Consider the following 25150-nt stretch of genomic DNA (forward strand, 5'->3'; position numbering starts at 1 on the left):
AGAGCCAAAATTAGGCATTGGTACTTGTGGCTACTAGAACAACTTTGTCATTTCCCATTTTTGATAACTTTCAAAATGATTAATTTGTAAACTGTGATGTGAAAGGAATCATCAGGTTTAATATTATGTATGACAATAGTTTAAAATAAACAAGCAATTTCAATTTCCTGTAAATTACAAATTGAGGGTCTAAGAATGATAAAGTTGCATTTGTTCAGTCAGAAGTGTTTAAGCATTTCTGAACTTCTAAAGGCACCATTTGCTTATGCAACCAGTGCCCATTTGGGTGTAAAATATTACCATTACACCTTTGGAAATTAAAATTTTACTTACTGAGTTTCAGAACTGTAGACATAGGAAAATAGTATGTGACTCTCCATGTGTTACACAAGCTGGTACCACTAAAATCTGAAGACAAACAATGCACATGTAGATAATTTGCTCCTGACCTTACATCATTTTAACTTAAAATTTTATTACAAGCTAAGGCTTAATACAAAGATGTACACATTGTTTTGCTTTCATGTAAGTGTAGAATAAATAAATATCAATAACTAAAACTGTCTAGAAAATGTCCATGTATCAATATCCTATCCTTGTGTGTGCTAAGTCAACTTTTATATCAGTTATGGTGTTATGTCCTGGTTTTGAGCTGCTTAGGCAAGGTAAGAACTATAAGGCATAATCTCCCATCCTTTAGGTAGTTTACAAAATGAATTATAACTTTAATTAGATATTTGTCTCTTTAGTTATTGCCACTGGAAAAAGTTTTAACACAGTTTTGAGTTTAATATATTAGCTAAAGAGAGTTGTTTGGGGGCTAGGTACTTGGGTTTCTCCTGAGAGTAATGTTCCTCTGTACAAGGAAGGTAAATCAACAGTGGCCTGCCTTTTTTATTTGAATAACTCTCCTATTTAGAAGTGAGACTTTACTCAAAAGACATAAAACCAGCAAATGAATTACTTAATTATTTTTTATTTTGTGATTCTATGATTTATTTTTAAGATTCAAGCAAATACATCCTCGAATGAACTCTCCTTTAAAATATATATATATATATTTGTCATACCATTAATGGAAGTTTTTGGTGTTAGCTTAAATGGTGTGAAAAAAATTAACATTGGATTGACATGGAGATAAGAAATATTTTTAATAATTGTTTCCTTTTCAAATACGTTCTTTGATCACTTAACAGAGTAAACAGACTTGTAAACTTTGGAATTCATAGACTGCAAGGTCTATTCCTTTGGACAGATTGCTACTTTCTCAATTCCATAGGGCTAGTATGACATTTTAAACACAGCTGATGCTTTTGAAAGCCAGACTAATTCAAAACCTGCCACTGTGTAAAATTATCACTTCATTCTCTCAGTAAATAAAGAGTAGCAGAAGTCGATGACTTTGGTGGCCAGAACATGTCTTTCCACCATAGATTAAGTAGTAAGTATGTATCACTCAATGGGCTTGTATGCTTAAATCTGAAATGTAATTAAATTAATAATATCAGATATAGCAATATTTGGCATTCTGGAAAGAACACACTCTTTAAAGGTATTAGCATAAAGATAGCACATTTGTTTATTATGCTTCCAAATCAGCTCCTAGTATCTCTGCCACAGGTAACAATTGACTTTTCAGGCTTCAAGTTAATAGCCTTGTCTCTTGCTTGTAGAGATCAATATTAGTATTAATTAATCACCATTATCGGCACTAGGATCTGGTTCTATTTGTTGTTACATCAGCAAAATATCAATATAGAAAGTGGACTCTCTGATCGTCATGGCAACTTCATCTCTTGGGTCAAAGAAAGTTTATCTTATCAGTGCATAGAGAGTGGCAAACTGTTTAGGGATCTAGTTTGAACTCTAAGAACATTGATTTAGTTTTTGTTTGCTAGTAGAGGCTGAATTCCAATCACAAGGGATAGGTAAGATTTAAATATTAATGCTGAGAGGCTTGCCTGAGAGGGTGTTGCACCACCACTGTCAGCCTGTCTGCGTGAGGTAACAAAAGGTAGAGGCTTGTCTAGTCAGAATTATTTAAAGCTTTAGCAATATGTGTCTTTGAGAAATACTTTTTAAGTGGATACATGGCACTTATAAGACCAGACGAGTTTGGGTAAAGATTTCATGTGTGAAAATAAAAGATAATATACTGTAGCCTCTTCAACACTTCCTCTCTGTTCCTAACATGATGCCTGCCACATCACAACAGTACCACCAAGAGCAGCTTTCTCTTACGACTAGCATAAGATAGTTTGTCCTGGCTCTAGTACAGGAGAGATTTGCTGTGGGCTTTCAAGTCAGAGGAAGGGATTTATCTGTGAATATTTTTAACATTTGCAAATATTTATTCTTAATAAAGAAAGGTCTGAACAGTGAGCAGAAAGATTAGTGTCCTTAAAAAAATCGTGAACCAAGGGTCCCTAAAACTATGAAATGAAATGCATGCTATCTTACTAAAAACCTTAAAATATGTCAATCATTTACAATGAACATTTTGAAAAATGTCTAACCGTTGTTAATTTTTGTGACTTATGTATTAAAGAAAAGGGAATTCAGTGAAGACACTTTAGATTATGAAGCAGTCCTCAGGATGCTCAAAACTCTTAAGATTTTAGGCACAAAATTAACTTACAAATGAGTATTTATTTAAGATAATTATATATAAATCTCATGACCATGGAAATTATAAAAACAAGCATTTAGGGCCTAATAGCTACAAACTTTACTACAGTATTAATAATTTCAGGCATTGTTCTCACAAAACTTGAAATCCACACTCTTTAATAGCTTACAAGGTAATATTAGTTTTATTTAATATTCTGATAACATCCTATATATATCAAGCAAACACAATATCATTACTAACAAAATGTTTATTATAAAAGAAAGCTTTATTTCATCTTCTCTTTTGCCACCAACTGCTTACTTTTATGTTTATTTTCATTTACTTGTGAACATGTTTCCTCTTTAAACTGTTAGAGGATGTTGAATGATTTTTAACTTGTTTGTATAAACAAAATTTTGCAATTGGTAATGTGAGATTTACCATTGACAACTCATAGATATTTGTAATATAAGGACTATTGTAAATATATGTACATATGTGTGTACACAAAAACACATATATTTGCATAAACATATACGTGTAATCTTAATAGTCCATACAAAGCTGTAACAGTTACCTAGCTTTTGTGAAAGCCACCTAGAAGCTATAATGTAATTTTTAAATGAATATTATAATTATTCTTAAAGTGGCTTCTATTAGATTTACCAGCATTATTTGCCTGATATATTTTTTTATAAATTCTTTTGAGGATATAGATTAATTTACATTTGAAAACTTTTGTTTGCATCCCTTATTGAGAGTAAACACTTTTGCTTCTTAATATTGATATAATATTACACATGAAAGACTTTATAAACATAAATTAATTGGCATATTTTCAGTAGTAATTATCTTTAAAATTACTTTATTTGTCACTTAATTTGAAAAAGTCTTTAAACCTGGATGAAGAATGGACTACATAATTCAGAGTTAGAGGCAAATATTTATGCTTTATCTCCTATTATTCTGAAACCTCTATCTTTTTATTTTCATATTTAATGCTTTTTGGTGACATATTCGTTTCACTGAGGCAGTGTTCTGAAGTTATAGGAGCCTGTAGGCACCTGGAGAATTGAAGATTAAAGTACTCAGTGACAGATGTTCACATTGAAGGAGAACTCAACCCCTCTACAAATACATATACACATACATATACACATACACACACACATACACATACATATATACATGTGTGTATACACACATATATACATGTATTTGCATATACATATATATATATGAATGACCTGGAGAATCAAAGATTAAAAGTACTCAGTAACAAATGCTCAAGCTGAAAGGAGCACTCAACCCCTCTACAAATATATATATATATATATACACATACATATACATATACATGTATGTGTATATATACACACATATATACGCATGTGTGTATAGATACATATATATATACATGTATATACATTTATATACATATATACGTATACATATGAATGACCTGGAGAATCGAAGATTAAAAGTACTCAGTGACAAATGCTCAAGCTGAAAGGAGCACTCAACCCCTCTACAAATATATATGTAAGGTCACTAAGAGTTTCAGAAACTACCAGGATATTAACTACATATTGATTGTAAATAATCATCTGTTACCATCAATATAGCTCATGTTCTCCTCGCTTACTAGATTTGCTTACCTAATTAGAAAAGTGGCTTTAAGCTTAATGATATAATTCAATTAAGATATCTTATTCATAACTAACTCATGAAACTTGTGTCACAGATCAGTCATGTTTGGAGATGAGATCTCATCCAGGACCTCACACATGCTCGTCAAATGCTTTCTACTTAGCACCATGGTGTAGATTGATTTTACCACATCTGTTAGGCAAGAGTAATTTTAACCATATCTTTTAAAGCTCTTACAATGGTCCAGAAGGAATTCTTTTCAGATTTCAAGTGGGAGTTTGTTTCTTTTTCCAGGTAATAAATCCAAAACGTAAAAATGCTGTGATAAGAATTCTTGTTTGTGGAGTGCTAAGAAATCCAAAGTCAGGAAGGCAAGATGGCTCAGATTGTTTGCCAACATGCCTGAGGACTGGAGTGTGATCTCTGGAAGGCAGTGGAAGGAGAGAATCAGCTCCCGCAAGTTCCCTTCTGACTTCCATAAATGCCACTTCACCTAATAAATAAATAAATAAATAAATAAATAAATAAAATAAATAAATATTTTTTAAAGTCCAAAGGCACTTGCAATTAAGAAAAACGCATAATTTGGCCTAACAACATATGAATTTAGAGGGATTTGTTTGATATATTATTTTTGAAGGCACAAATTCTTTTCATGGTGTATAATTTTGTCCTTTGCAAGTATACCATGCACTACTTTGTGGTGCCACTCATGATTACATGATTGAGATATATACTTAGGTGACTAAACTCTGTAGATAAATTTTATACTATTTTAAAATGCTTCTGAAAATATGTTATTGCTCAGTGAATTGATAAGCGAATGACAAATGGCAGACATTGATTATTGATGGAAATATTGTTTTTGTTAATCAAAAAAAATTTTGTTTTGAGTTCTAAGAAAAAACTTAAAAGTTCAAGTAGTTGCTCCCCCAAAAGAAAAGAAGAAAAGGTTAGTAAGAAGACAGCTACATGCTAAACCACAGTTTTATCTCCACAAACTAGATGCATATTTTATTCTCCTCACTTTGGTGCAGCAATTATGACACGGGTATTCAGTTTGAATTCTGTACTCCAAAGTGCTACACTGTTGCGATTTTACCTTACTTAAGTAGTTTATGTATGGGACTAAATTCTGTGGCAGGCCATTACTTGGTGGATCAGCTGACAAAGATTTGGCAATAGCACAGAAGGTTGGAATATGCTTCCCCCCCTCTAGGACAGTGTCAACACAAGCACATGCAAAGGCTCTTTATGATTTGAATTTGTTTTATTTGTTTAGGACAACAATGTGATCATGACTTGGTGTTGTAATCAACTGTCAGTTCTTAGAGTGACATTTTCCAGTTCTCACTTTGGTAGCCTATCTGCTTACTTTAAACAAATAGCAGTACATTTTTCTGTGGCAGTTGTCTTGTATATAAGTATGCCTGTACATTTTGGAAATATCAGGTCTCCCACAGACGTGTACCGACTCCGTGTGTAGGGGAGACTAGCCAGTGTAGGACTTGTGTTCATCTGAAATATGCAAGCGTTCATTTGCAAATATATTACGCTGGTGCTAAAAATACCACCCGCCCCTTAGCATTGTGCATCTCGGACAAACAGGCTCATATTGTGTCATGAAGTTGCTTAAGCTTCTGAAGTCAGGGCTACAACTGGGTCAGATGATAAGATGAGCACAACAGAGGAACGACGAGAGCGTCTGATAAAACCTGATTGATTGATGTCTGGCTTCCCCACCATCACAGGCAGTTGACAGTTAGTTTGGGATCAGATGATTTGGCTTTTGCGATAGAAGATGAGGCCCAGTGGGCTGGCCTGAAGGACAAAAAGGTCGCTTCCTGCACAGTGTCAAGTAATGTTGAGCTCCCACAAGGTGGGACAATATTAATATTTCATCCTTCTCCATTGAGGTCTAGTTCTTAATATTTGACAATCCATTTAAAGGCATAGAGATTCATTCCACTTACAGACGTGCGTAACTATTTCCTTTTTCCAGGAGATGGGATATTTTTATATTGCTCATATTGTTGTGGATAAGGGCTTATGTTTATTTGGTGTGTCATAGCTCATAATGCTTTGCAAAATCTAATATTTTTATATATTTTATTTGATTATAATATTAGTTAAAGTGTTACAAAATATTGGACTTAAATTGGTTAAATTTAATATTGGAATAATTGATGGATAAATATGGGCTTCCTAGGAGAAAAACTACTGTCTAGGCTAACCTACATATTGAGCTTTGTCTGGGTGCTTCCTATTATCCATTGTGTGAAGCTTAAGTTAAAAATATCCTGCTACCAACGCAGAGTTTGAAGGAATCTTAGCTGGCACAATGGAAGAACTTTGTATACAGGCTCATAATTAATGACTGTGAAGTATTTTCATGACTTTAGTCCTCTTGATGGTAGGACTATTAAAATATTAACTTGTATTTTAATCATATAAATGCATTCCTAACATGTATAAGAATCATTTACAAAATATACAGATAAGCCATTTTGGGTTACCACATTGTCTTGTAGATTTTAATTCCAGAACTTGTGTGGCTTTGAAAGTAAGTAGTAAGGTTATATTTATTGGAAAGAAGGAAGGAGAAGAGAGATGAATAGAGTGGGAGGAGGCAGGAAGCAAGGGAGAGAAGCATAATAGCTAGTTCTAGAAAAAAATGTTTTTTAGTATGAATGTTGATGTTTGTTTCAGAACTGGAATTTCCACTGCTGGGATGTGAATTTTATGTAGGGAAGATGGCTACACAGTGGAAATCCACTACCATGTACTTCCTTCTTCCTCTGATATTTCAGGGTTGGTTTCCAAAGGACAACTGGTTCCCAGTTAATACAGGAGAATTAAGAGCAGGATGATGGAGTTCAGATGGTGCTGGACTGCCTGTAGCACATGTGGGCTACACATGAAATCACTTCTGCCCAAACCTGAAGTGGTCTTCACTACACATCATCAGATTGATATCCTTGTCAGCCCTGGTTAGCATATCTCCTAAAAAGTTTCTATCAGAAAATGGCCTGTTTTCTTCTAAATACAGTTATGTGAAAGAAAACAATCTATGTGTCTATATCTATATACATATATACATGCATACATACATATAAAGTCCATACATAGAGATCATTAATGCATTGTTGCATGCAGAGATAGTCAGAGAAGGTAAAGGACATGGAGGGACATGTAAAAACTTGTTGAAAAAATGGTTCAAGAGAAAGAAGCACACCTTTAGTGATTTTACTGTGATGATCACATTGCTGGTAGATGTCTTATGATATTCGTCCTTCCTGGCAGCTAGTAATAGGTAGTATTTTACTCCTTTAGAGAAAGGAGAAAAGAAGTAGATTGTCTTAGGTTGATCTCTATATCAGTTGCTGATGCATTTCTCAGTTATATAGTTACAATGATGTTGCATTCAAGGCAGTATGAGTAAAATGAATTTTGCTCTGAGTAATCAGCTCTTCAAAGTTCATTGATCTGTTTCTCTGTGTGCACACATTTCCTATAGATTTCCTGTCTTAACTTTCTTTATTATTTTTTCTTCTGATATTCTATCTGGTTATATAACACAAACTTTATAGATGCATAAATTATATTACATATAGTGCATAGCATTTATATGTATAATGATTTCAAATTAGTATTTAAAAATAATTATTTATACTTTAAAAAACTCAAGTTGGCAAAGAGAAAATTGTTGCATCATGTATGCCAATTCAAAAATAGACTGTAAATGAAGCTGGAAAAATATTAAACTCTAGTGGTAGAGAAGTTTCCAGATGCCATATATAAAAATACAATGTATTGCTTATGTGTTTGTGGTGACAAATGTTGGAACAAAACTACTATGTAACGTTTGCATAAAAGTATCATACAAAATTATGCATATACAAAAGTGTATCCAAATATATTGACTATTTAGTAAAAAGTTGAAATATAGGACTATATTACCAATTCTAAAAATTGTCATCAGCTCTTATTAGGTAGAGAACTGGGTTACAAAGCTCGCCTAGACTGGAATTTCATGATTCATCCTACAGCTTTGGAAGGGCCTTCCAAGGAAAAGTTAGGGAGTTTTGAGTTTTGATGCAATGATCAGATATTTACTTTGTTGTTTACTTGGTCTTTGTCAATTTTGAAGAAAGAACAGAGACATTTAGATATGGAATATAGCAAAGTCAGATCTTAGAAAATATGCTCTAAAGTATTTTTCCTGGGAAATAATCTAGATATTGTAGGGAACGAAACAGTACATTGTTCTTACTATCTGAAAAAAAAATTGCTATTAAACATTAAATAAAGGGTTCTTTCCCTGGGACCCACAGGTTTTGAAGAGTCTCTGAGGACTTTCTGAACATTTTATAAAACTTTTTTATTCAAGAATTTTCCAAGGAAGACTTCCTTGGGTTTCAAAACATCACAGTCACTTTAAATTGTGTGTACTATCTGTGATATCAGTTTTTGAGATCTCATGGCAATCTTAAAGAAGAGAGACAATTTCACCTTAAATGCCAAAATGATGTTTTAAAAATCTTTAATTATACCACCTTGATGCTTTAAACCTTCCAGTGTCCTCTGAAAGTTCTATCATCAGGGGAATACAAAGTATCACTTAGTATTCTATCAACATCTCTAGAAGCAACATCACCATATTACACCTTACAGGTCTGCTCCTTGAGTCTGTGAAGATACCTCTTTTGGATTATTCCATATCTAGTGTATCATATGCTTCTCATTTCATGAGTTAACTCTTTAGAATGTGATCTTTTGTATCCTTTAGTGTTTTTTTCTAAATAACCATCTAGTCTATTGCGTTACTGTATTTTTACTGCATACGTACACACACACACACACACACACACACACACACACACACACACGCACACACACAAATACACACATTTTTATCCAGTATATGTTATTGTATTAGTTAATTTTTAGTAATCAATTAGTTACTCTTATTTCTATGACAAGTACCCAAGACAAGGAGGAAGAGTTTATGTTGGCTCACAGCTTGAGCACAGAATTTGCATGGTTTGGATCCCCTGAAAGCTGGAGTATCAGGCAGCTGGTCACATTGCATCCACAATCTGGGAGCATAGAGAGTTGAAGGGGTGATCAGCTCACCTTTTCTTTTGTTGAGTATGGGATTGAAAATGGTTTAGTATTGCTCACAGTCGGGGTGGATCTTCCCACCTTTGTTAAAATTTTATGGAACTACCCTCACAGAGCCACCAAGAAGTGTTCCATAATGACTCTAACTCCAGTCAAGCGGTTCATGAAGATTAACAGAAGTTATATCTTGGCAAAAATCAATACATTTACCAAAAGCATAAACCATGTTGCAGAACATGGTATTGTCAAAATTCATTGGGTAGCTGATGACAAAACAAAAGAATATAACTGGAGAGCTAACTTGTGCTTCAAAGAACTTTCTATGCATGGTAGGAACTTTGCTTTCATCATTTCCGTACTTGATGGCCATTGTGAATTGTTAAATAAGTCTGATTACCATGTATTGAGTTTGCTTGGCAATCTCATCACCACACCAAATTATCATTTCTAAAGAGTAGGGAGCAAGGGGCTTGTGTGTTGACAGTAAGCTTCAGTTAACTTCCATTTTGTTAAATTTAACAATTATTGTTATCTCAAATTCAACTTTAGACCTTTTGTGCTATGGCCTAACTTTTACACACAGACTTAATAACTGCACCATAGCTGATGTCTACAATAATCACCCTGCATTCAGTAGTTTGATATGAATATTTTATTGAGGCTAGCACAACACACGCAAAAACAGATGAACAGAGTGCTATCTTTTTAATTGAATCTGTTTGTGCTTAACTCATGAGATTGTCTTTGCTAGTAGCTTCCTGTTCGTTGATATGCATTAGCCTAGTTTTTATAACCAACTATGGGGGGGGACACATTTTCAGTAGCAAATGGTCCGATTGCTAGATAATGGGATTTCCAGTTGTTACATCTTCAATGAAACATGAAGGGGACGTTCATAGCAATGAAAATAGTGAATATGCTCTTAGACTCAGAAATTTCATATATTCTAAGGATACCCACATATGTGTACTCATTACCTCATGATCTATAACAGTTTAAAATTAGAAATGTTTTAAATACCCATTAGTAGCAGATAGGCTGAATAAAATTAAGCCTCACCTCTCTCATGAAATATAAAAAGTAAAGATTTGTGTCTGTGATGACATGGCAATCTACCAAAGATACACACACACAAAAAAAAGGAAAAATATTTGTATTAGAAAAAAAAAACACAAGCAGATAGGCTGACACATACTTGTTTTTTATGAAAAGTTTCTGTGAAAATGTGCAAAAAAGAGCCAAAGTTTATCTCTTAAGAATCAGAGTATATTAAAGAGCACATAGTTTTCCACTGTATGATGTTAATATTTAGTTTTAAATTTCTTATAGTTTTATATGGTTACAGATTAATATCCATAAGAAAGGTAAGGGGCATATCTTATCACATCTTTAGACATGTTGCTGTTAATCCCTTGCATTGGAGTTGAGAGTATTAGTTTCTTGGGGAAGAAAATAGGTATCTATTGCCAGGACAACTCGTGACTCATCTCCTTGGCTGTGTGGTTGTGAGGAGAGAAAGGCTGCCCACTGTTGGAAAGAACGAGAGGAAAGAACTGATTAAAGAGAAGTCAAGCTCTGTCTAATTCAAACAATAACATAGGGAGGAAGAAACAGCCATAATGATAATTTTAGTCTTGTCCCTACTAAGCTTCCATGTGAATATAACAAAAGTAGGTCCTCAAGTGGAGATTAAATTCTCTTTTACTTTAGAAAGGGAAATAATACATTGAAAAGATTTGAAATATATCTCCCTTAAATTTATAACATTTCTCTTCTCCCAGCATAGGTCATGGTCATATAATTAACCTCTTATTAATAGTATATGATCATTAGGTTTTAGATACAACATCTTCTTAAAAAATCCTATGTAGTAATCTTGGCCCTATTTCACAAAGAGAAGTTTATTTCTATTATGTTGCTTTACTGACTTCAGAATTTTGTTTTGGTTTTTCCCAAATCTTTATTATCTGTTCAAATCTAATATTTTTCTCCCAAGTGAATTTATGATGCTTTTCATTTTAATCCATATGATTATAAACAGATAATAAAAAGGTAGGTTAAAACTGGTTCCAGGCCAATCATTTTAAGTATGATGCTCTTTTTTAAAAAGATTATTTTAAAATTGTACCTTAGAATGGATTTTGTATCCTTCTCGTGAGTTCTCGTGAGAAGTGACAGCAGCAGAAGCAGGAAATGAGCCAGTGCATGGGCTGGGGGAAGCACAAACCAAGAGACTCCCTGAAACCTCAGAGAGATACAACGAAGAGAATGAGAAAGTGGTATTTATAAGTGCCACCTCAAACCCTCTAGTAATTATGACAGAAAGCAAAGAGAATTAAACATGGTGACTTAAATAATTTTAAGAGGTGACACAAAGTTAGGATAGAAGTAACAGTGTTGAATTAGGAGAAAATTACAAAATATTTGGTTTTATCCATTGAAAGAACCTAGAATTTGGAAAAGCTAATGTATCTTGTTGAGTCTATTATGTGCTAAGGACTTATAGCATTTAGGACTTTTTATTTTTTGACCCAAATACCCAAAATGATCAGTTTTTTCCTCAGCTTGTTCATATATACTTTGAACAATCTATATAGTATTGAAGACTTTATTATAGTTTTATATGTAGCCTTCTGAGAGTCTATCAAGGTGCTTGGTTTAGTAGGCATGTCCAACCATTTGTGGTAATGCGACATTTTTATCTCCCAATTTCATGCTTGGGAAAATATCCAATGTAGTTACAAATAAATTATATGCAAAAAATCTCAGAATGTTTTAAATCAGTTTACATTTGTATTGGTTACATTTGTAGCTATTGTGGAAAGCACCTGGCCCGATGGCCACAAGTTGAATGTGCATAGATAGGAGGAAGTACTAGGAACATTTTGTGACAACTTTATGCACAGAGGGTACAGTTTGGAAAGAAATGCATTGATTGCTTGAGATATGTCTTGCTGTCAAGAATTTTGGCTCCTGGGTGTCCTGCTGATGTACCAGCCATCAACTGTTAAAAGCTTCAAGTGGTTTTCTTGATGATAAAGTTAGTGGTTAGTACTAAAAATAGACTCATACAGACTTCCTGATAGGCCTCACATGTTATATTACCAAGGATGATCTGGTTAAAATGACAAAGCCCAGATTATTTTACTAAATATCTGGAATGAGTGGGCCTCATGGTTATTATTGTTACTAGAATTCACCTTAAGAATTGGTGGCAATAATCCAAAGATGTATTGCTTCTCTTTAACCACCCATGGAATTCTGTTGATCCTGATCTCTAATTATTCTAAAGAAATAATTTTTCAAATGGTCAACTTGAAAATGAGGGTTTAGTTCAACTTATACATTAACTTATATAAACACAATAGTGGTCTATGAGACAGTATTTGTCAGGGTGTACTTTACAAAGTCCTTTTTTGTATGCTCTTATTTTGAAGAAGAATGACTTATGCAGGCATGCCCTCTGGGAGGTATGCTATCCGTTTTCAAATTCTACAACTTTGTAGTGAAATTCAGACCCACTTTTCTTTTTTTACACTTGAAAATTATTTACTCTATGACTGAGTTTTCTCCATTTGCAAAGCAATGGTAAATAGAGGAATCTGCATGATACTGTTGAGAGTATTAAATGAACCATGTATGTCAAGAGTTTAGTACAGTGTCAATACATGAATAAAACTTTTCTTTTAATTTTGGCATTTTTAAAATCAAATCTGTGGAAAGAAATGGTTTTTCTGTGCTGGCAAATATCTCCAGGTATTTGAACTATAATGTTAAAGTTGTCCAATTTCCCCTCTTAGTAAACAAATATTTAAGCACAGTGTTTTTGTAATATTTTCTGGTTGCAGTAAATTTTATTAGAGAGTTCCTGCCAAATGAACATTTGAATGATTTTCCCCAGACAACCTTAGTCTCGTTTTTTAAGAATAATAAGTAAGTCACTGCCAAGAAGGAAAATATTTTTGAAGAATTCTGCACAAAACGAATTAACAGTAAAATTAATATATACTGCTGAAAAAATATAACTGCAAATCAATGTTTAAGAAAAGGAAGAAAATGTGTTACAGCCCACATTGTTTAATCTATTGGTATTAAATATCAAATGATGGGTACTTAACAAACTACTTCAAAGGCACTTTGGGTATAATAATTTTTATAGGAAAAGTTAGTGGTAAGGTTTTCATTGTTTTGCCTTTCCAGCCAGTTGTGGACTTCATATACAAAATGTATTTGTGGGGATATCTGAAAAGGTCATCAAAGGGACCAGTTGGTAAAAATGCATTTGGATGACCTGAACACATAGTTGTTGTGTCTCTAAATCCCAGACATACTTTATTAGGACAATACAGCTGGTTTGCTATTTCTATCTCCTCATTATCAACACATTATGGTATGGCCTCTTCCCCTCACTTCCAGTGCCAAGAATTTGGCAGGGACACTATGTTAGCAAGTCGGAGCCTGGGGGTGGAGAGAGACAGCAACAGCTTTGCACAGCTGCAGGGCAAGAGGAGAGTATGTTTTCAGAGTTGTGCTACTGGATGAAGATTGATAATGGCCATTTTTAGTCTTTAATAATTTGAAAGAATACAATTTCTCGGGTTTCTAGGAACACTCAGGGAATGTTCTACTTGTTCTAGTCTACATTTATATGTTATAGAACTTGTCTGTAAATCTCAACACATAACACTTTCCTCTGTTCTTTCCCTTCTAACCATATCAATTTTATGGAAATTCATGTGAGATAATGAAATGTCTTGCCCTTGGGCCTTATTTCAGAGGTTGTATGGTAAAAAACCCAATGTAACACATAACATCATGCTTTATAGATGTGTGAGTAACTTTATAGGGCATGCACAGTCAGGCCTCTGATAACATCGCAGCAAGGACACTGATGTGAAAATCTTTCTCTTGTCAACATTCACTCTGGTTTTATTTTTGTTTTTTAATTTTTAAGTGATGAAATGAGAAAAATCAGACTATTGCATACAATGCAAATCTTATGAATGTACTAAGCATTTTAAAACTTTTCATATAATTTTCATAGAAATATGAACCTTTAAATCCTAATTTTCTGACCAGCATTGAAAATGAGGAGTCATGAAATATGCTCTGTACTTTGTTGAAAAGTTTAAAAATAATCTCAAATTAAATTTTTCTACAGTATCTATTTTTCAGATCACACAGACTACCGCTTTAGAACGATCTGAAAGTACTCTAGGATATCCTGTGTTCTCATAAAATAGTTGATGTTAAAAAAAAAGACAGGTCTCATCTCTACCCACAGAACTACAGGCTGAGAGAAGGAGAAATAGTACTTCCCAGGGAACAGCTCACCAATTGATTATGTGATAGCAAATGGTCAGCTCTGAAAACATACACACAAATAACATTATACAGACTGAGCAAGTTGTATTTCTATATTTGGTAATATAATGTATACACACATGTGTATCTAGTCAACAACAAGCAGTGAGACAATAGGCCATCATTTAAAGGCAAAGGAAGAGATGTAAACAGGAGAGTTTGGAAGAAGTGAAGGGCAAACGATGTAATCATGATTTCAAAGAAAAGGTAAACATTAAAGCTGAAGCACCTTTCTCCTTCATCACTCTTCCTTCTGACACTTATGATAGAGCAAGTTAGTCAGGCAAGACCCTTTCTCTCCACATTGGAAGAAGCTGCATAAGGATCCATTTTCATATCAATACTTTTTAAGTATGTTATTTAGCTTTTACTATGTTTGAGTTAGAGCTATCCAAAACAAGACTGAGACAACTAAAATTCAACAAAGATTAGTTTATCAATAGCAAAAATTCAGAAACTTAGAAATCTATACATAGGCACCATATTTTAGAATATAACTTTTCTTTTTGTTACAAAAACATATCAGTGTATTGCTTTATTCAAAGAACACTGATGGATTTAAGTACAAGTGACTTTACATAGGGTAGACTGAGAGCTGACTAAAGTCACAAATGGGAGGTATCTGTCTACAGCTTGATTCAAGGGCAAAATATGTTACCTTCATGCCACTCCGGAGGCCAGGTAAATGTCACAGGTGAGTGGAGACTCAGGGTCCTCTGAACACCTTGTTTCCTGGACGTCTTCCTCACCCTAGGGAAATGGAAGTGTTGTCTCAAAAGTCGCAGGCATCTTATTTTAAGGTTATAGTGCTGGGCCATGGGGGAGCACCTTGAAATTCCACTGCAGGTATAAAAAAGATGAGCTCTCTCATTGTGAGGGATTGGTAAATGAAACTACTTTGTTAATGTCAGAATTAATACATGGATAAAAATCTGTGTTTTTGAGGCTCTTACAACATTTTTTGAATCCCTTCTTTGTTTTTAAAAGTAGTTTTTATGTTATTTTTGCACTATTAACATTTTACACTTATGACATTTCTGCCCCTCACTGCCGACACCAAACAATAGAATTGCTTCAATTAAGAAATAGAACATCAGCCTCTGGCATCTTATTCTGTTGTTCCATCTATTTGCTAGGGAGAATTCATTTGTTTCTTAATTAAGAAAAACACCAATAGCATGAAAAATCTGCTTATGGTACCTGAATGGTAATTAGGCTAAAGGTAAAAAAGAAACATGCACATACATTCCAATAGCAGCCAAAATGAACTTGAGCTGATAAAAATGAACTATACTCCCTTGCATAAATGGAGGCTGAGAGAAGTGTACAGTCATTATGGCTAAGACAATATGCAAACTATCTTCAAAGAAATCAAATTGCTAGAGTGTTTTCATTTGCATGTATTAACTATTAACATAATGAGGAGAAGTGACATTGGACCTGGATTGTGTGTCTGTTAGGATTGATAATTCAACTACATCTGCAAACAGATGCCCAAACCCCACACTAGTAGTTGGATCAGACCCGAACTCTGCAGTGTGGGCTAAAACAGAATCTACAGCATGTGAAGCTGCTCAGTAGCAATAGGCTTAGCATCTCTTTTATTCTCACAACACCTCTGTCTTTTGTGTCCCATCTATTTCTGTTTGTATGTTTTTTAAATAATAGTCTTCCCATGCAAAAATCTTTACTTTGAAGTTGAAAGGAGTGAACTTGTGTGAAACTTCCTGGTTTCCTTCAGCACAGCTTTCCATGCTGTGAGGAAGGGCCATATAATGAAGGTCTTACATAACCATGGTATCACACCAAGATCTAGTGGAGAATTTAAAATTCGGGTATTTTTGTTCATTTATTCCAAGCTCATAGAAATGCATGTTTTCCTATTCTTAGCAAATTTAAATGTAGGAGAAAAAGGAAATAAGCATCATTGATCTCTTATGTCCTGTGCTCTGTGCAGAAAACATACATTTATTAAGATGACTCCATGGTGCACATAATGTACTTTGACCATTTTCATCTTCCAGTGCCCTCTGTCAACCCCTTCCAACTCTTAGTGAAAAATGTTCTTCTTAGAAAAATGGAGTTAGGTTTAGTGTCACAGTTGGGTAACATTTACTGTTCTGGAAACCATATAGATTTCTAATTTTGAGAAGATAATACCAAAATGTAATCTTTGATGTTTGAATTCTAACATCCCACTTTTTAAATAATAAAATATAACAAAATAAAATATAATAAGATAAAACAAAAACTGTGACATTGGAGCTGGACAAAACAAATAGAAGGAAAAGAGTCCAAGAGAAGTCACCGAATCAGAGACACACTTGTTTGCATACTCTGGAATGCCATCAAAACAGTAAACTGGAAACCATAATATATACTAGAGGCCCTGGTATAGACCTTTAGAGACCGGGTGCTTGATGATTCAGTCTCTGTGCATTCACACAAGAATTGTTTATGTTGAACTAGAGGGTGTTTTAACATTCTTAAACACAGAATATAGCTTATTACCAAGACCAAGAAGTCCATTTATTTTGTTATAATTTTTGTACATATATTGATGTGTCTTACTAAGAATGAGGACTTCTAATTAATACTGTATTTTGTGCAGCTTTATTCATTTGGTTAACAAAGGTAATGTGGTTTTCCTCCATACATGGACTTCACTATCTAGAGCACAGAGGTAAGTGCTGCAAAAGAAAGGTCCTCTCTCTGTGCTGATAGGATTTAGCCTTCTCACGGTGTGCAGCAGGCCATAAGAGCAGGAGCAAAGTGAGCACACATAGTGTGAGTTCACACTGGAATGTTTTACACAAAATCACACATGTTAATGTGACAGAGAATAGCTGTTCTGGTCATCTTCAAGTTGTAATGTTAACCAGTCTGTTGAGGAAGATTTTCATGCTTGTTTCTGTTGCAGAGGAGCTAGAGAGTGAATGTAAGTCCTTTTAAAAATGATGGAAAACACTGTTAGTGGTAAGCTACAAAATATTCTAAGAAAGCCTGATCCACACAAGCAATCCAAATCCAAGATGAAGAGTGTGATGTTAGGAGTAATTCAGAGGCTGGAGAGCAATGTTGAGGACTAGTGGACTTTGTGGATAAACTCTATGACCAAGTGTCAGAAATGGTGTCAGGTTTGGATGTCATATAGTTACTAAATGGATATAAAACATATCTTCATAGACTTTCTATTGTAGAAGAGAAACAGTTTTTTTTTAAAGGATTGTATCTCTAAGGAAATAAGTCCAGTTGTCCGATCATTCAGATATATTATTTATGGAAATAATATCTTCATAAATATTTATAATTCATAAATCTACATGGATAATTTTAATAAAAATCATAACTATATTCATTTAATCATATCATGGTTGATAATTTATATCAAAAATAAACCAATATTATATTATACTACATGTGGTATTGATGTAATATTAGCAATATAATTATTGGTATTGCAATATAATGTGACTGTATATGTTAATAATGTTATTACTATTATTATATTATAATATATTGATATATGTCAACAATATGTTAATGATATATCCATATTGATATATATGGATATATACTATGATTTTATTAATAATATAGTGATATAATAACATAATGATAACATAGATATAAATAATAGAGCTTTTATAGTCTAATATGTTTATATGTGTATTTTTTCTTTTAATGGATAGCATAACATTAAGTGGATTTTAGGAAATTTTATTAGTGATCATCCTTTGAGTATTGGAATACTGGTTATATAATTGACAGTTGAGGATTGGAATTATATGAAATTCACTTTATTTCTTTTTAAATAGTATGCATTACTTCTTAATAAGATACTATCATGATTTATTCTAAGCTATTAGTATCATTTTCTTTGTGTATTTACAAGGAAAACATGTTAAAGAAATCAGCCATAGAGAAAAGCCTGAAGAACCACAAGAGGAGGGCCTGTTTTATAAATTACATTTGCTTGTGGTTGATGACTACCTCCTGCCCTTAGAAAATCCTGCTAAAACAAACTAACAAAAGGCAAAGAATAGTACTTGTTCTCTTTGATGCATTCTTTTGATTACATGGTTAAACTATTTTTGTTTATTTTTCTGTTTAAACTATTGTTTATTTTTCTGTTAAAATCAGTAATATGAGGTAGTCCATCTCTGAGAATGTTTTAGTTAATTATGTTCAATGTCTAGTGTCCTAATCCTTCCCAAAGAATTGTATACACTGAGGACTATGTATTCAACCATATAAGTCTATGGAGGTCTCCCATAGGCTTGGGGCTGTATCATAATGCAAAATGCATTTAGTACAACTTCAAAGTCTCCATAGTCTTGCAGTCTAAAGACTGTTTAAAATCCAATGTCTAAAGTCCTTTTCAAGATTCAAGGCAATCTCTCAATTGTAACCTCCTGTAAAATCAAAAGCCAAATCAGGTGATTCCAACAGACAAATGCGCAGAAAATACAGTTCCAAGAGGATGAAACAAATACTGGACTAAAGAAGATGGAAAACTAGCAAATCTTGTAGCTCTATGTCTCATGTAAAAGAGTTTAGATAGCTTTTTCTTTACTGCTTTGCTGCATACAACTTCTCTCTCTTGGGCTAGGTCCACTCCCTCTGTGTACCTCTCCTTGGCAGATATCCCATGAATCTGTCACTTCCAACATCTTCAGTGGAGGCCTTCAGTGTAACCCGGGCTTCCCCATTACAGCTTCAGCATTGGCCTCTAAGGGTCTCATGCAGAGATTCCCCTGCTACAAGCCTGGCTGGCCTCAGTGATTCTTTTTTAAGAAAACATGTAGCTCCTCTACTCATGTATCCTTCATGACCCTAAAGCCAGAACCATGTGGACAACACTGTCCCTGTCTACTGCCCACTTAGAGTGCATCCTGGCCTCTTGAATCTCACTTGCAGGGATTTAGTTTGTTGCTGTTTAGAAGCAGAACATTCGTTCAACATTTTCTTCTTACAAGCTGGAAACTTACCTGGATTTTGTCTTACCCTGAGAGCACACTTTGTTTATTCCAACTAGATCAAGACTCTACTTAGTATGTTTTTTCTCTTTCATCCAAACCTTGGCCCTAACATTAAATTCTCTGTCTCTCTTTCTTTTTAAACTATACATTTTTAATTTCTCTCTGCCTCAATTGTTCTTTTTCATTGTAGGCTTGTGTAAGAGTGAACATTAATAAACATGTCATAGAGTAAATATTAAGCTCTCTTGAAATCTTCATTAATAAAATATTAGTCCATTATTTTTCAACTTAACCTCAGGCAAATTCTTAGGGCACGTTAAGAAAGCAGCCACATTCTTTGATGAGATGCCACTGTCACTAATATTGTCCTGTCTGAAAAGTCTTGAGATCAGCCTAAATAGTGCATGAGCATTGCTCTCAGCACTACTGTCTTGCAAGCTCCTACTAGGATGGTCCAGTCTTTATTATGTTTGCTTATAGTATTCAACTATGTTTTTAGTTCAAAGAATCAAACTCTTACATATTCTTAAAACAACAAACAAACAAAACAAACAGACCCCCCCCCAAAATGGTCAGATATATCAAAGCAGTATTCTGTTCTCTAGCGCCACTTCTATCTTTGTTACTTTTTTATTGCCATGATTTAAACTATGGCCAAGGCAACTTATAAAAATAAACATTTAATTGGAGTTATAATTTCATAGAATTATAGTTCATTGTTGCAGACCAGGAGTATGACAGCATGAACAGCTGAGAATTTGCATCGTTTTCTCCAAGCAAGAGGCAGAGAGTGTTCTAGGAATGACTTCAGTCTTTTGAAACCTCAAAGCCTGAGTAGAGGAGCCCTCTAGTGAAGCCAAACCTCGAAATTCTTCCAAATAGTTCTATAAACTAGGAATGAGTAGTCAAACATATGAGTCTATGAGGTAATTCTTATTCAAATAGCCATAAGTATTTAATGTTATAGATTTATGCTTTATAATGTCAATTAAATAAATACCACAGGAAGGGACAATGTGAGCCTTATAAATCACTGCAAGGAAATGTCGAAAGAGGAGTTTCTGTAGACTGGGAATCTTCTTTAGAAGTTTAACTAAGTCTTGATTCTGTAGTGTTATGACCAATAATACCTTGAATATTGTATTTAATATACAAAAAATTTTCTGAAGACAATAGGCAGAGGTGAAAAGAACTTGGAATATTCATTAAAATAAAAAGAAAACTCTAGGTTTATTATATGAGAACTGCTTGTACACTAGATGATCTCAGAGAGAAAAGTGCATTAGTTCTATTATTTGGAGTCCCAAAGAAGCAAACATAAAAGGTGTACCTACTGAGGATAAACTTTATCAGCACCAATAGACATTATTTGCTTTTCAAAGTGTAACAAAAACCTTTTATAGAATAGAGCAATACCTATTGTGCAAAATGTGCAAGCACCATGGCTGAAAAAAATGTCTTGTGCAGAGAGATTTTAATCTAGTAACATGGCTACTCTGCCTAGAATACAGACACACTCTTAGTACACACCTTTAATCCCAGACAATGAAGGTAAAGCTAGTTTGTAGAAGGAAGCACCCATGTTTAAAAATCATGTCTAATTGAGTGGAAAACAAAGTGAAGAATCAGAGAAATATTTGACAGACGAGGATATATGACCAACTCTCACTAGCAAGGGAAGTTACATGACGGGCAGTGCAGAGAGAGAGGAAAACAGTCTTACACATAGCCTTTTACAGAGACAGGTTGAAGAGAGAACAAGCTTGAGAATAGGAATGAGCCAGAAGATTAGAACAGATTTTTTTTTTAAGAGTTAGTATGAAGTCAAGCAAAGCAATTCAGCCAGAGGCCAAGAGAAAACAGATTGAATCAGTCAGCTTAGAGGGGAGTTTGAGCCAGAACAGCTGAGTTGAACCAGTCAGCCAGAGTTCTGTAAGAACAAGGAAGTGTAAGCTTATCCAGTAATAAGACTCAGAGCAGTACTAGGTTTAGCTTAGCAGACCGAGGCAGTAAGCCTTGAAGTGTACAATTAATACAGGAGAGTAAAAGTTACTGTAATAGTCTGAGAAGGAAGAAGAAGGTGAGGACTAAGAAGATGGAGAGTAAAACAGATGCTAGTTTCCTAGATGACTTCTTAGCTTAGATAGGTCCAGTATATATTGACCATGACAAGTTCTAGAATTTGACTGGTACTTTTATATACCCTGTACTCATTGTTAGTTTTCAGCAACAACTTTCCTGGAAGTTATGCATACTCAACTGCTGAAGCTCTCTCACTAATTTTCTGCTTCTCATGCCTGGAGAGTAGCTGAAGCAATATGCTTAGCTGGGTCACATTGTGTAACTCATGCAAAGTTGCGATTTTTCAATCACCGTTGAAGAAAATGTCTATGTTCTCTTAACGCTCTCCTCCCATACATTTTAATGGCCACAAGTATTGTGTGGACCTTGGTATGGGTAAACAGTGCTATGAATTAGAACTGCCATAATCTTAATTTCCAAGTCAAATGAAATTTCTTTAAGTATAAAACACACTTCCACACATAACTTACAATATGGCATTCTGAGAAAGAATTTTGAAATGTATAAACTTCAGGTTCATATTACCTAGGATGTATTTGTGTGAGGATCGTTTATGCATCATATGTTTATAGCATAATCTAGTTTGCCATGGAGAGATGGAACTAGAAAGAAATAGACTGAGGTGATGATTGTTGTTCTTTATATAAATATATGACTTTTTTTACAGTACAAAGAGGTAATTTGAGGGACATTATCACAGGCTTGATTATCTAAATGAAGAAATAATGCTGATATTTTATATGCCATATTTTTACAACTTTATATGAATGTGGAATTTTTTGTTATTTAAAAAAAATGATTACTTTAAATAAGGAAATTAGATCAAGGGTGACAATGATCTCTCAGATCTAAGATGATTCTATTGTGGTATAATCTAAAACGTGTATGCTAATATTATCCTCATGGTAAATATAGAAAGGTCATGTTATTATATGCATCTTACTGATTATGAAATTATGTGGTTTTTTTTATGTTTTACTAATAAATTCACTTTGTTGTCACAATCTAAACCTTCTATAGCATCAAATCCAGTTATCCCTGCTAATAAATGTTCAGGCTCTAAAAAGAATTCTTCTTTTGTTAATCATGAGTGATAGCTTACCAAAAAGTCTTCATATATTCAAGAGCTCCCCCCATCTTACATACATCTTGCTTCTCTTTGTCTATTTTGTCAACATATGATTGCTTCACTCTTCTGAAAGCACACGTATGTATGATGATTCTCTGTGCCTACTTCTCTCACTTAATGAGGTTGCCTGTGACTTCTCATGTAATGCATCTCAGATGTGTGCCATGATTTTTTTTCATATGCAACATAACTGTCTCCTCTACTCAAGGAAGCTTCTTCTCCATGTGCTATACAAGCTGATAGGTGATATGTTCACATCTCTCTAATAAGTAGATTGGCTCCATCGGGAAAAGTGCTGGCAAGCTTGTTCAAGCACAGGTGGCAGGGAAGAGAATAACAGATCTAGTCTGGTTCTTTTCTTTGAGTTTCTATAATTGTTATTGGTATAATGGAGGAGTTGGCAGAGCAAAAGTCCTTTAATAATATTGCTATAATATGAATGCTTTGTGTGTTGAAACATGTACTTATGTTTCAGACTCTCCATGGGTGAGTCTGCTACTTCATGGAATATTGGCTCAAATAAATATAATTATTGTAATAACATGCATATTTCTAACTACTCTTTTTTCTCTGATTACTTTTTGTGTGGGAGGGACTGGGGCTTGAAACCAGGAACTTGAATATGCTAGGTAAGTACTCTACTACTGAACTACGTATCTATTTTTTCCTTTGATTTTAATATTTAACCTTTTCAACACATATTTAGTGTGCAGGTATATTGTCTCCCAAATTACCAAGAGCTTAGATTATTCCTTCTGAACTCACAATGAAAAGATAGACAAATAGAAAAATATTTCTATAGCATAAGTCTAATTCTTGACATATTTTCTTACACATGTGTTTCAAATTAATACAGAGAGGACACAACAAGTATTTGTTTCCTTTAATCCAAATATTCATAGATATCAGTGATAGGCACTTAAGGTCACTATATTTAAATGCTACATAGTACTTCTAGAAAAGAAGAAAACTTGTTGTGAGCCTACCTAGAACTAGTGAACCTGTTAGTTACTTCATATGTATCTAGCTTTTTTTTTTTAATAATAAGCATCAGTATGATATGTTCCTAATGTAAAGTAGTAGAGTTAACACTGTTTTAGAAACATTGTTTTGGTTTACAATACAATGAATAGAGCCCCCTCTTTTCAGTTGGTTTGGAAAATTTAATTTCATCCCTCCATTTTACTATGGAGAAACATTTTATAAATGGAAAGGTGCAACAATGAATGAGTTAGAGTCATGGAGGTGTAAGAAAGTTCCTCTTCCTAAGTACAGTGGGAAAAGCCAGTGCTAGTCCATCCTGAGACCCACATTATTGTCCTCACTTAGATTCTGGTCTATAAAAACTAGATGTAGCTGGACTGTTGCAGAGTGAAATTCCAGGGATGCATGGATTAGGGATTCTCTTGAAGAGCAACAACAACAACAACAACAACAACAACAACAACAACAATGATAATAATAACAATAATTTTGTTTGACAAGCTGAGTTATGTTAGGTGCTCTTGACTCCTTTTAAAAACCCTTCTGCATCAGATGGAAGAATGTTCACAATATATTTATATATGTCTTGTGGAACATGTTCTATCTAAATGTAACTATTCTTTCAAGTTAAAACATCTAATCTACCTATAATGAATTAATAGCCTGTGTGGGACATAGAACTCCCAGGCATTGATGTCAACAATCAATGCCTTGGCTTTTTACAGCTTATGAAATTTAGCTGAGTGTAGGCTCATGCTACCTTACATTTATTATGTGAAGTTAATAAGATAGGTCCAAAACTTAATGAAAAATTGCATATTCAATACGAACTGTGTAAAAACTTATTCAGGGCCTCAGTTCAGTGTATTCTGTTTGTCTTGTCACCAAGAGGTTATGTTTCAAATACAATGACTAAAGGTTATAACACTTATTAGTATGTAGCAGGTACAGGAGAGAATGAGGGGCATACTTAATGAACAGTGACCTACACAACCCAAATGTGTCATGTGACACACCCCTGCTTCATTCAGAGTCATGGAACATGTCAGAGGGCCCTGCCCTATCAGAGAGGTAGTTTGAGCAATTTCCATTCCATTATGTTTTCTTACTGCTCTGGTTTAATGCCCACTCCAGTTTATTCATGTCTTTAAATTTCAAATTAGGCATTTGTCTTTATCACTCATTTTTTGAAGAAAGCTATTAAAGCCTTTAAATAGGTTTACC

General features: G+C 34.0%; 1 protein-coding gene across 2 annotated transcripts in view; it reads left to right on the top strand.

Annotated features, from left to right (window-relative positions):
• The window catches only part of Zfpm2 (zinc finger protein, FOG family member 2), a 433065-nt gene that overhangs the window by 5745 nt on the left and 402170 nt on the right, over positions 1–25150 (top strand). The gene's annotated exons all lie outside the window — the stretch shown is intronic.

This window comes from Mastomys coucha, unplaced genomic scaffold (genome assembly GCF_008632895.1).
Source record: "Mastomys coucha isolate ucsf_1 unplaced genomic scaffold, UCSF_Mcou_1 pScaffold7, whole genome shotgun sequence".
Lineage (NCBI taxonomy): Eukaryota > Metazoa > Chordata > Mammalia > Rodentia > Muridae > Mastomys > Mastomys coucha.